Genomic DNA, 12,789 nt, shown 5'->3' with positions numbered 1-12,789 from the left:
CTACTTTTGCTGTTAGGTTCAACATTACTTCCCCATCTGAGAGTTATGTTCCTGAAAAACACTGTGGAAGGAGAAATCGTACCTGAAACCTTTTAGGACCTCAAGGGAAAAACAGATAAGAGGGACTGCAGGTCATAAGAGAACCTCAAAAAGTCCTTTTAAATACTTTTTAGTTTGAAATAAAACTCCAAATATAGCATTCTAAATACAGACTATCAATGGAGTTTCATTTATCTTAGGTTAGTAATTAATGAAAAACATTTTTATTTACTCTTCTTTGTTTGACATAACATTTGATTGCTGTGTCAGTCACTGTTCAAAGAATTTTACAGATGAGGAAATTGAGGTAGAAGGAATTTAAGTTATTTTCCCAAGTAAAACAGTAAGCAATGAGATGTAAACATAGGTGATTAAGCCACAAAATCCATGTTTTATTATGCCTACTTTTCTCCAAAACTTCTGACCTCCCTCCTTGTACCTAATCAACTACTGTGAAGACCATGTTGCTTTATTTCAGACAACATGAATATTAAGGAAAAGTGAATGTTTTTCATGGTTCTGATCTATCACTGTATCTTTTGTTTTACTGATTTTTATAATAGAAAGCTTCCAATTGTTCCCAACTAATGTCAGAATTTGGTATATGCAGCAATTTGTTTATATCTAGAATTACAGGAAGGGTAGGCAAAAATGAATCTATATACTACAATGTGAGTAGTTGAAGCCTATTATTCAATCTTTACCAACACCAACCTAAAAATTTCTAACCATATAGGACAACTCCTACTAAGTTAGAATCTATCCCACCCTATTAAGAAAGTCCAAAAATGGGATCCCTGGGTGGCGCAGCGGTTTGGCGCCTGCCTTTGGCCCAGGGCGCGATCCTGGAGACCCGGGATCGAATCCCACGTCGGGCTCCCAGTGCATGGAGCCTGCTTCTCCCTCCGCCTGTGTCTCTGCCTCTCTCTCTCTCTCTCTGTGACTATAATAGATAAATAAAAAATTAAAAAAAAAAAAAAAAAAAAAAAAAGAAAGTCCAAAAATAAGAAAGGACTATGCTACCTACATATTCCCAAAAAGGTGGCAGATCCTCAAAACCATAATTAATTCCTGCTCCTTCTGGTGGAAGCTGTGCTTTGTTCTAGTGATGGAGAAAAAGTTTTCCTCCTTTAAAGGGGTTTATTTCTCCCTCTGTGAATTCAAATCTATTCCAAAATAACAGCAAACATAAATCATACCAATCACACTGCTGACAGCTGAAATGTTATTTCCTTTCCAAAAGGAAAGTAGATTCTCACACTGCAAACTGTAAATATGCATATATATCTTCATATAAGACTTTCTCATACACATTATACCTTAAAAGTTTGACAAATAGAATAGTTGGTTAGTTAAGGGGTAGGATGCAGTGTAGTTTAGGGAGAGATAAAACTGTGTCCATTTTAGACATATGATTTCTCATATCTTAATATCCAACCAAATGGGCAGGATTTATCCAACTGGGACTTTTTTTTTTCTAAAGACACATACAAAAAAAAAAAAAAAACCAAGAAATAAGCATAAACTGCTCTACACAACAAATGAGATGTCCCATAGATTGTGTACTTTAAGGATCAGGGCACGGAGGTTTAGAACTTTACACAAAGTTCTAACTAGTTCAGCTACATGATTTCCTATTCATTTTTATCATGAAATAATCATTTACTCAGGGAGGAAAACCCAGTGGAAGACAGCTGTGCAGTAAAATAATTATAATACCATAAAGATAAGTAATATATTTGAAACAAGAGAAAATGCTATGGGAATTGAGAGTTGGGGAGGAGGAGTGGTTTTAAAAGAAGGTATAAAAAAGCAAAAGGCTCTTAGTCCCACACTCTTAGGTGAAAAGAATGGTTACTTTCATTGTACTTATAACTTCCATCGGGGAAACAAGTTCAAAGGCCTGAAAGAGAATGGGAAGAAGGTATGAAAAGGGAAAACAGCAGAATGTGAAATAAAAAATAAATAACAGAAACAAACTGAGGTGCTCTTTTATAATAGAGAGACTATAGAATTTGGTCCTTATTCTATGTTAATTCAAGAGACCAGACATGATACAAGAATGTGAAGCTTATACAACATTTGTAAAATATACCTATAACCAAATGAATTACTTAGTTTATTGTGGTAAGTATTTTTAAAATCTTATCCCCTTCAATTCTTATGATTACCATATGAGGTAGAAAATCATACTATAATCATTTCACAGATGAGAAAACTGGGGCCTGGGATGGTTATAAAGTTTAGCCAAGATCAGATGATTAGTATATAGCACAAGCACTTGGATTTCAGAGCCTGAACTATTAATATTTTTCCCTCCCAACATATCCTTCACATACTTAAATTCATCAAGAACTATAAAACTGGGGAGGGGGGGAGGGTGCGCGCCTGGATAGCTCAGTTAAAGCCACTAACTCCTGATTTCAGCTCAGGTCCTGATCTCAGATTCCTGAGATAGCTGCCCACCCCACCACCATCAACCTATCCCTCCCATCCCACTCCCACTCCCCTAGCTCAGCAGGAAATCTACTTTTCTCCCCCTCTCTCTGACCCTCCCTCCCTCATGTGTGCACACATGTGCATAATCTCTCTCTAAAACAAACAAAACAAAAAGAACCACAAAACTTTCGATGAACCCCTTAAAAGGTTTTTATTTACCTTAGATGGAAGGAGGTATACTGATGTAACAATATCACATACACAGTATAACTGGTCTTTTTTAGGACAAAATGAATAGTGAGACTGCATTATTTTATATATTTAAATCTATTGCCGAAAGTAAAAGTGATTTATTTTTAAATCACTAAAAAGTTGCATATGGGGACACCTGGGTGGCTCAGGGGGTTGATCATTCCCTTTGGCTCAGGGCATGATCCTGGTCCCGGGATGGAGTCCCACACTGGGCTACCTGTGGGGAGCCTGCTTCTCCTTCTGCCTGTGTCTCTCATGAATAAATAAAATTTTTTAAAAGCTACATATGGTGTTCTCTCCAAATATGAGAAAATATTATTTGGATATAAAAGCTTCTTCCAAGTTTTATACTATTATTCTATATATTTAGTTATTATGCTATAAACATGACTTGGAATGCATTGGAAAGCAGCATGAAGACTGCTTATCTGTCCTTAAAATTGTAAATGAAATAGTCATACATTAAAACACACCCAAGAGGTGCATGGATGACTTGGTTGGTAGACCATGAGACTCTTGATCTTGGGGCTGTAGGTTTGAGCCCCACACCAGGTGTAGAAACTACTTAAAAATGAAATCTTAAAATACTCCCAAGATTAAATCTAGCATCACAGATATGTATACAATTTTAATGTTTTAAAATAACTGAAAGTTAAATTTGCCATAAAATGAAAAAGGAAAATTTGATTCTTATTTTGGCCAAAATAAATGTGAAATCATGTAAGCATCAGAAGTATTAAGGCTTATGTTACTCTGTATAAACTGGACTTAAAGAAATTAAAAGATGTAGGGCCAAAGAAAATTGTATCTTAGAAAGGTACAAAAAAACAACAAGGCAGTTATCCCATTATATAAATTATTATACTGAAAGGAAAACTGCTAGCAAAGTAACAAAGTAGGTTATGTTTTAATTGCTTATGTAAGCATCCTTTCTCAACCTTGTTTCTTGTAAAGGGAGCCGCAGTAGTCTGCCTCACAGTAAAGTATGATTCAGTATTTTTAACATCTAACATTTGGGAAAACTTATCCTATACTCATCTAACCTTATTTACCGTAACTTAAAACTACCTTCAAATAACAAGCATGTGCTTAATCTTTAAAAAGTGTCATAAGCAGAATATTATTAAGATTAGAATCAACAAAAGACTAGATAATATTTTTAAAAATCTAGCAGGAATTGAGAGCCTTAACTTATAAACTCAACAAGTGTCAAAATATTACCCAAAGACAAGATTAAGTGGACCTGTCTTGATCATAAAAATCAGTAATAAATATATTCCACATCAAAATGCCACACACACACACACACAAACACACACTCTAAGAAACTGGAGATGACCCAGAGCAGTGTTTGACACAGTGAAATGTCGACCACTGCCTCAGAATCACTTGGCGCTCTCTTCAAAATACTGATTGCTGGTTCTGGCCCAAGACGATAATATAGAAGATCCTGAACTCAACTCTTCTAGGAACAAACCAAATCTATACCTATTTTTAGAGCAATCACTCCGGAAGAACTGAAGCCTGACTGAATAACAAAAGATACACCACACAGAGAATGGCAAGAGAGACACACCTTAACAAAGGGAAGCCCCACAAAGGGAAGCCCCACCGTGGCCACTGCAAAGTGCAGTGTGGAGGGATACTACAGGAGATGGTGAGATTTGTCTGCCCTCTTGCACAAAGAAAAAAAAAAAAAGTCATGACCTTGTAAGGGCTATAGGAAATAAAAGAACCAGCCAAAGCTGCTGGAACTCTCTGGGTTGGGAGATTGGTAAGTGCCACAGTCTACATTCCTCTTCCACCTTGATAATGTAGACAGGAGCAGAATCCAGGTACCCTAGCTGGCCTACTGCCTCAGTGGGCTTCAAGTACTTAAGCGCACACTGGGCTACCCCTGGTCAGTGCTCACGACAGCTCAAGACTTCTTGCCAATGTGACAGAGGCACAAAATTCAATATCCATTCTTGATAAGAACCTTCAACAAAGTAGGAATAGAAGGCACATGCTGCAACATTTTAAAGGTCATATATGAAAACCTCATAACCACCGTCATATTAAAGAATGAAACACTGAGGGCTTTTCCCCTAAGGTCAGGAATAAGACAAGGATGTCCACTGTCACCACTTTTATTCAACATAGTACTGGAAATGGCAGCTACAGCAATCAAACAAGAAAAAGACATTCAAATTTCTAAGAAAGAAGCAAAACTATTACTACTCGCAGATGACATGATACCTAAATACTTTAATAAACACTACTAGAACTGATAAATGAATTCAGTAAATTTGCAGGATACAAAATCAATGCACAAAAGTCTGTTCTTTTTTATACATGATACTGTCTATACATTTCTATACATAATTCTATACAGATACTGAAAAATTCCACCATAAACTACTAAAACCGATAAATTAATTCAGTAAGGTTGCAGGACACACAATCAATATATAGAAATCTGTTGCATTTCTGTACACTAATAATAAAGTAGCAGAAAGAAATTAGGGAAATAATCCCATTTACAACTACACCAAAAGTAATAAAATACCTAGGAATAAATTTAACCAAGGAAGTGAAATATCTTATTCTGAAAACTATAAAACACTGATGAAAAAAAGTTGAAGATGACACAAACAAATGGAAAGATACTCCATGCTCATGGATTAGTAGAACAACCTGTTCAAATGTTCATACTACCCAAAGCCATCTACAGATTTAAAGCAATCCCTATCATAATACCAAGAGACTTTTCAGAGAACTAGACAAATTATACTAAAATTTGTATGGAACCACAAAAGACCCTGAATACCCAAAGCAATCTTGAGAAAGAACAACAAAGCTGGAGATATCACAATCTCAGATTTCAAGATATAATACAAAGCTCAGTAATCAAAACAGTATGAGACCCGACCAAAAAAAAAGACACAGAATAAAGAACCCAGAAATAAACCCACACTTATATGGTCAATTAAGAATATACAATAGGGAAAAGACAGTCTCTTCAAATAAATGGTGCTGGGAAAACTACACAGCTATTGCAAAAGAATAAACCTGGACCACTTTCTTACACCATACACAAAAATATACTCAAAATGGATTAAAGACCAAAATGTGAAGCCTGAAACCATAAAACTACAAGACAACATAGGCAGTAATCTCTTTGTCATTGGCATTTGCAACACTTTTCTAGATATGTCTCCTCAGGAAAGGGAAACAAGAGCAAAAATAAATTACTGAGGCTACACCAAAAGAAAAAGTTTGCATAGCAAAGGAAACCATCCACAAAATAGAAAGGCAACTCACTCAATGGGAGCATAGATTTACGAATGGCATGTTAAGGGGTTAATATTAAAAATAAATAAAGAATTTATATAATTCAACACCAAAAAATCCCAAATAATATGATTAAAAATTGGGCAGAGGACCCAAATAGACATCTGTCCAAACAAGACAAATGGATGGCCAACAGACACATTCAAAGATGCTCAACATCACTAATCATCAGGGAAATGCAAATCAAAACCACAATGAGGTATCACCTTACAACTGTCAGAAGAGCCATTAACAAAAAGACAAAAAATAATAAGTGTTGGCCAGGATGTAGAAAAAAGAGACCCAAGCGCAATGCTGCTGTAAATGCAAACTGGTGTAGCCACTTTGAAAACAGTATGGAGGTTCCTCAAAAAATTAAAAATAGAAAAACCATACGATCATTAACTCAAAAAAAAAAAAAAAAGAAACACTATTTGAAAAGATACATGCATCCCTATGTTTACTGTACTATTATTTACAACAGGCAAGATATGGAAGCAACTTAAGAGTCCACTGATGGATAAATGGATAAAGAAGATATGGTACACACACAATGGAATATTACTTAGTCATAAATAAGAATGAGACTTTGCCATTTGTGACAACACAGCTAGACCTAAAGGACATCATGCTAAATGAAGTTAAGTCATACAAAGACAAATTCTATATGATTTTTCTCAAATGTGGAATCTAACAAAACAAAACAAAACGAAACAACAACAACAACAACAACAAAAAACAAAAGCAGAAACAGACCCAGAGAAATACACAGAATTGATGGTTTCCAGAGGGGAAGGGATGAGGGAGGACCAAATGGATGAAGTGGAGTGGGAGGTACAGGCTTCCAGTTACAAAATGAGTAAGTCAAAAAAAAAAAAAAAAAAAAAAAAAAAAAAGAAACAAAACAAAAACAAAAACACACAAAATAAGTCACAGGATGAAAGGTACAGCATAGGGAATATAGTCAATGCTACTCTAACAGCATTGTATGGTGACAGATGGTAAGTATACCTGCAGCATAATGTATACAGTTGTTAAATCACTATGTTATACACCTAAACTAATGTAACATTTTGTGTTAACTACATTTCAATAAATAAATAAAATGATAATGGAAAACAAAGAAATACTGATTGTTAGCACTACAGAACTATGCAATGCATCTAATAAATCTAGGGTGAGTGTCAAGCTGAACTTGCAATAATCCTCCCATGTGATTTTCAAGTTCCTATCCAATTTGAAAGCTACTACTCTAAAGTGGCTACTATGTGATCTACAGAATTCCAATTGTAACTACTATTCTTAAACATTTGTGGGCATAGTTAGTTCTGTATTATCAATTGGTAAACATCACCTAATTTGTGCGTGGAGATTTTGTTCTTAATAATATAGAAAACAGGGATCCCTGGGTGGCGCAGTGGTTTGGCGCCTGCCTTTGGCCCAGGGTGCGATCCTGGAGACCCGGGATCGAATCCCACATCAGGCTCCCGGTGCATGGAGCCTGCTTCTCCCTCTGCCTGTGTCTCTGCTTCTCTCTCTCTATGTCTATCATGAATAAATAAATAAAATCTTAAAAAAAAAAAAAAAAAGATTTAATAATATAGAAAACAACTTCATGTTCATCTCTCTTTCTTCAAAATAGTATAGGAGAATCAGATATTTACCTATAGGAAATATATCTATATAATTACGCAAATATTTCATATATTTGGACTTCAACTGTTTCTTCTTAGAGGTTTACATAAAGAAAGTATAAATTAAAAGAGTAAAAAGGCTTAAGGTGATGGGCACTTGGGTGGCTCAGTCAGTTGAGCATCTGACTCTTGGATTTTGGTTCAGGTCATCAGGATCCTGAGAGTGAGCCCTGAGTTGGTCTCCATGCTGGGTGTGGAGCTTGCTTAAGATTCTCTCCTTCTCCCACTCCCCCTCCCACCCCCCACCCCCAAAATGCTTGCATGTGCACTCTTTCTCTTAAAAAGGAAAACAAAAACAAAAAGGGGGGCTAAGGTGAAAGATGTTGACGTTTATTGGTAAGAACAATGAAATTCCCAAGAATGATTAAAAGGTGTTCTGGTCAGCCAATTCCAATGTGAAGGGGAGTTGTTTCCACATTATCAACAAGCAATGCACTGGACATCAGCTGGGTAGCCTAAATTCAATTCCAATCTGATATTATCTACCCAAAGAGAGCAACATATTCCACAAATAAAGGGCCTGCTCCCACAAAACTGCCCTCTATTTTGGATGCTAACTGTAAGCCTAGGTTGTTACCTGTGCTTCTGACCATACAGAAACATGGGATGAGGTCCTGAACAAAGCAGCTTCTGTCCTTCTGGCATTTGGGGCTGGCATAATAGCATGTGAAAATGTTCTGGAAGCTCTCTGAACCCTCCTCTTCTTGGGTTTTAACAGAGGCTTCCTTACATAGAAATGATTAAATCACTGGCAATTGATTAAAATTCCAGCTCCCTCTCCCAACATTGGTGGGACTGAAAACTTCAACCCTCTAATTATAGGACTGGTTTCCTTGGCAATCAGCTTCCATCCTTAGTTGCTGTCCAAAAGTCACCTCATTAATACAAATCCAGTCTTGGTAGAAAAGTGCTTGTTATAAATAAAGAAGACATGCATTTCACCTTCATGGCTCTGAAACAATTTCAGTAAAAGAGGTGAAGAGAGAGAGAAAAAAACAAAACAAAACAAAACAAGAGGTGAAGAGACCAAATATTATGACGAAAGATGATTCTATAGCTCTTACCCTCAGGAAATTCCAAGGGCTTTGGGAGCTTAGGGCCAAGAACTGTGGATGAAAGCCAAGTATATATGAGAAATACATTATCTCAATGAAATATACATTTCTTATAAGTCACAATATTGCAATGATAATGGAGAAAGGGCACAATTTGCCAGGTAAGATGGGTAGAAGGGAGCAAGAGTAGTTTTCTAAGGGAGAGACAAAGAAAAGGAAGATTCAAACACTGCAAGAATTATTTTAGAAAATCTTAAACTTCAATCTTTACTACAATCAACATTAAGAGGACCCTGACTCGAGACATGCTATAGGCTTGTGAGATACTAGAAAACACAGAAATATGTTCTGACACCAGACAGGTCTTTCTTTTCCCCAGGAAAAAAATATGATTACCCTGTCATATTTCATCATCATAATATTTGCCATATTCATTCACCACTTACCATGTACCAGGCACTAGTGCTACCAAATGCAATTTCCAGCTTCTCAGGTAGTTACTATTATACTAACTTATAAACAAAGCCTCAGAAGAAAATGAAGTACCTTACCTACAGCTATATAAGTAATCAGTGGCAAAACTGAGATGTGAACCCAGGTAAGTTATCGTCTAAATTTGTGCTCTTAATACAACATTCTGAGAGGCAACACAACATGGATTCAGATTTTCTCCAATAAGAATCTGACCAGAGATTCAAAAACCCAGATTCTAGTCTATAATCTGCCACCTTGATTACTGCATGGTTTACCTCTCCAGATCTAAATTTTCCCAACAAAATGACAGGGTTGAACTACATCACTAAGATGCCACCCTCCTAAATTGTAAAGGTAAAATTGAATGCAAATATAGAATGGCAACTTAGAAGGAATTCTAGGGTTGGAATTAAGGACTATTTAGTAGGCTCTTTCCTCTATTCTACATTGCATCCTGAACTAAACCTCTTATTTTCATCATCGTTCTACCTCTGAAAAGCTAGAATATCCCTAATCTATTTCACAAGATCAGTCAAGATCCTGTGGGGCAAGGATTAAGTATTAATGGAGGCAAACAGACCAACACTTCCTTCTCTCTCTCTCTCTCTCTCTTTCTCTCTCTCCTTCTTCTTCTTCTTTTTTTTAAAGACTATATTTATTTTAGGTGAAGGGGTAGGGGTAGAGGGAGAGAATCCCAAGCAGACTCCTCACTGAGCATGGAGTCCAACTCAGGGCTTAATCTCAGAGCCCTGAGCTCATGACCTGAGCTGAAAACAAGTCTAGCTCAACTGACTGAGCCACCCAGGCACCCCCCACCCCCACTTTTAAAATATTTTATCTGTTTATTTTTAGAGAGAAAGAGCACCCAAGTGCACATGTGACAGGGAAGGAGGGGAGGGAGATGGGGGACAGAGAATCTCAAGCAGACTCCCGCTGAGCTTGGAGCCCTACACCGGGCTCAATCTCACAACCTTGATTATGACCTGAGCCTAGAGTCCAAAGCTTAACTAACTGAGCCACCCAGATGCTCCTTTGCTCCCTATTTTTAATTAAATAATTACAGGCAGGAATGGCCTAACTAGTTTATAAAAAAAAAGAACAATCTAGTTACTTTTTCAAGATTCTGTTACTCCATCTATGTACTTCAGAACTCAAATGCCCTGTGTAATTCAGTGAATGTCCAAAATGTACTCAGTATCTGATATACAATATGAAAAACTCCATTCTCATTTCTGTAACTCTGAGTTATGTCACTAAACTGCAGTAGTCCAAAATGAGTGTTACGGCTAGGGAATCATAAAATTTTTTCAGGGTTAGAATATGTATGAAGAGCACTTTTTTCAACATTTTCATAAAGTAACCTATCTGGATGGAATGGAGCACTTACATACACTAAATGTTACTATTATTAGCAGTAATTACTCTCTAATAGAGATAAGAAAACTACCTTAATCCAGAATGTAAATACAAGAAAGAAAAAATAAATTACATTGGTTCTATTCGTGGATTATGAAAAACGTCATCACATTTCATTTAATACTCGTAAAAAGCTCACTATAGGTAATTAATATTTACCGAGTGTTTATGATAGGTCAAGCAGCTTTTAGGGGAACTACCTATTTGTTTTTCATAACAATTCGTTAATTCTAAGACCTCTGGTGTGGGCAAGAATTTCCTGTTACCACAGGTGGATTGAAAGACAGGCAAAGGTTCAAAAGTGAGAAAGCCAGGACTGTAAAACTGTAAACCAGCCAGCTGACTCCAGAGCCAGCATGCTTTAGTGCCTTGGAGATATGAAGGAGAGATTTAGTCTCCCACCCAGTGTCAAGTGGGTAAACTGAAAAATTTGATCTTGAGTTAATGTTCTGACTTAATCCAGTGCATTTCCCATTACACCTTCCCGTTCTATTATAAACATTAAAATTTCCTAATGACCTTGTGAGTTTTGTACCATTCCTAATTTACAGTTGAAGTGGAGAGTGATCACAACAGGTTGGGAAACTAGATATGGCAAGTTTAGAGAATCAGCACTTAAATGCGTTGAGATCTTGAGCAATATCCTATCTAAAAATCCCATAGTAGGGGGGAAAAGGCTCCCATGTTTAAGAGGCACGGACCAATTCCAACCCTAGTACTTCACTGTCTTCCATCATCTTGGCGTATCTCCAACAACACAGGCTGGAGCAGTTTATATTTCAACTTCTATTACAGTTTTAGTGAATATTTTATTTCACTTTCGAGTATGTGAGTTCCTTATCTACAGGGACGAGAGTTCACCTACCGTGCACGTATGTAGTAGTCACTCAACAAATGATCGAAAATCATGCCGAATATACAGGTTACACACTGCAGAAACGACGAATACCTACTGTTAGCCTCGACAACAGACAAGAGGCTGATGTGCGCTGCCCCAGGCAGGACCGTCCTAGCCGCACGTCCCTCTTTCGTTTCCGATATAAATGCAATTTCAATGAATGAAACACAAGTAAAGGCGCCGCAGTAATTCAGAGTACGGGAAGACAATAACCGATAGGGAGAAACAGCGTGGAAGATCGAGTAGGGAGGGCCTGGAACAGCTGGCGTGCCAAGGTGACAGGAGTAAGGGACGCCCAGGGGTGGGCTGCGCCCTACGCAAAGGAGGGGACCCGGGCTTGCGAAGAAAATGACGTGTCTTCCCGAAACAGCAACGGCAGCAGGGGTTGGTCCTGGCACCGCCCGCACCCCTAGCCCGGCAGAAGCGAGTCACTCACCCCGAAGACAGGCTACGTAGGGCCGCCCCCAGGGCCGCCGAGTTTCGATTCCCCAGTGTTTGGAAACCGACCGAAAACAAACCGGGTCGCCAGGGGTCACCACGGGCTTCCGGTTTCCTCGAAGACACCGCCGCTTCCCCAGAGAAGGCAGACGCTCCGGGAACGCCGCGGAGGAATTCCCATTTCTTAAGCCTTGGCTGCGCCGCAACGGGCGCAGCCCGGCCCGTCCGCTGGGGCTCGGGAGGTTCTGGAAGGAGGCACAACCCAAAGCAGGAGAGGCCGAGCCGCTACCAAAGAAAGCCCGTTACCCAGCAACACGCGCGCGCCACCCGGGCGCTCCGGCGCCCGCCCCCTCAGCTTCCGCCCCGGCTGACAGCCGCGTCGCGTTCCGCGGAGGGGAAGCGTGGTCGAGGGGCGCCGCAAGGGCGGAGGAGCGGCGAACGGCCGGAAGTGGGGCTCCCTCCGTCCTTCGGCTGGGAGCCGAGACCGCGCGAGCAGACCGGAAGTCGGGCCGAAGGGAGCCGAGAGGGCGTTCCCGAAGCCGGGGCTTTGAGGGAAAGGGGGGGTGGGGGGTGGCGGGGAGGAGAAGGGGGGCGCGGCGTACTACGTGTCCCGTGAGCCTCCGCGGCGGGGCGGGGCGGTGGCACGGCGACGCCCGGAGGCGGAGGCGGAGGCGGAGCTGGACTCGGGTAAGCATTTTACCCGCCGCTGTGGGGGTTAGTTTTCGGCCTTCCTCCAGCGAGTCCTTTGCGCTCGGCGTCCGCTTGGGGGTCC

At 39.4% G+C, this 12,789-nt stretch overlaps 2 protein-coding genes across 4 annotated transcripts in view; one reads left to right on the top strand and one right to left on the bottom strand.

The window, feature by feature from the left end:
* Positions 1 to 12,654, bottom strand: part of AZI2 (5-azacytidine induced 2) — a 35,794-nt gene extending 23,140 nt beyond the window's left edge. Inside the window, exon 1 of one of the 2 annotated variants that reach the window (XM_026006371.2) lies at positions 12,016 to 12,654. The gene's annotated coding sequence lies outside the window, so the exon portion shown is untranslated. Of the gene's footprint in view, positions 1 to 11,546 lie in introns of both variants that reach the window. The other variant, XM_026006372.2, reaches the window with a different exon arrangement.
* The window catches only part of ZCWPW2 (zinc finger CW-type and PWWP domain containing 2), a 127,026-nt gene continuing 126,811 nt past the window's right edge, over positions 12,575 to 12,789 (top strand). For both annotated transcript variants that reach the window (XR_011995245.1, XM_026006370.2), the window contains exon 1: positions 12,575 to 12,704. The gene's annotated coding sequence lies outside the window, so the exon portion shown is untranslated. The remainder of the gene's footprint in view (positions 12,705 to 12,789) is intronic.

Source organism: Vulpes vulpes, chromosome 11 (genome assembly GCF_048418805.1).
Source record: "Vulpes vulpes isolate BD-2025 chromosome 11, VulVul3, whole genome shotgun sequence".
Taxonomy (NCBI): Eukaryota; Metazoa; Chordata; class Mammalia; order Carnivora; family Canidae; genus Vulpes; species Vulpes vulpes.
This window is presented reverse-complemented; position numbering and strand designations above follow the sequence as displayed.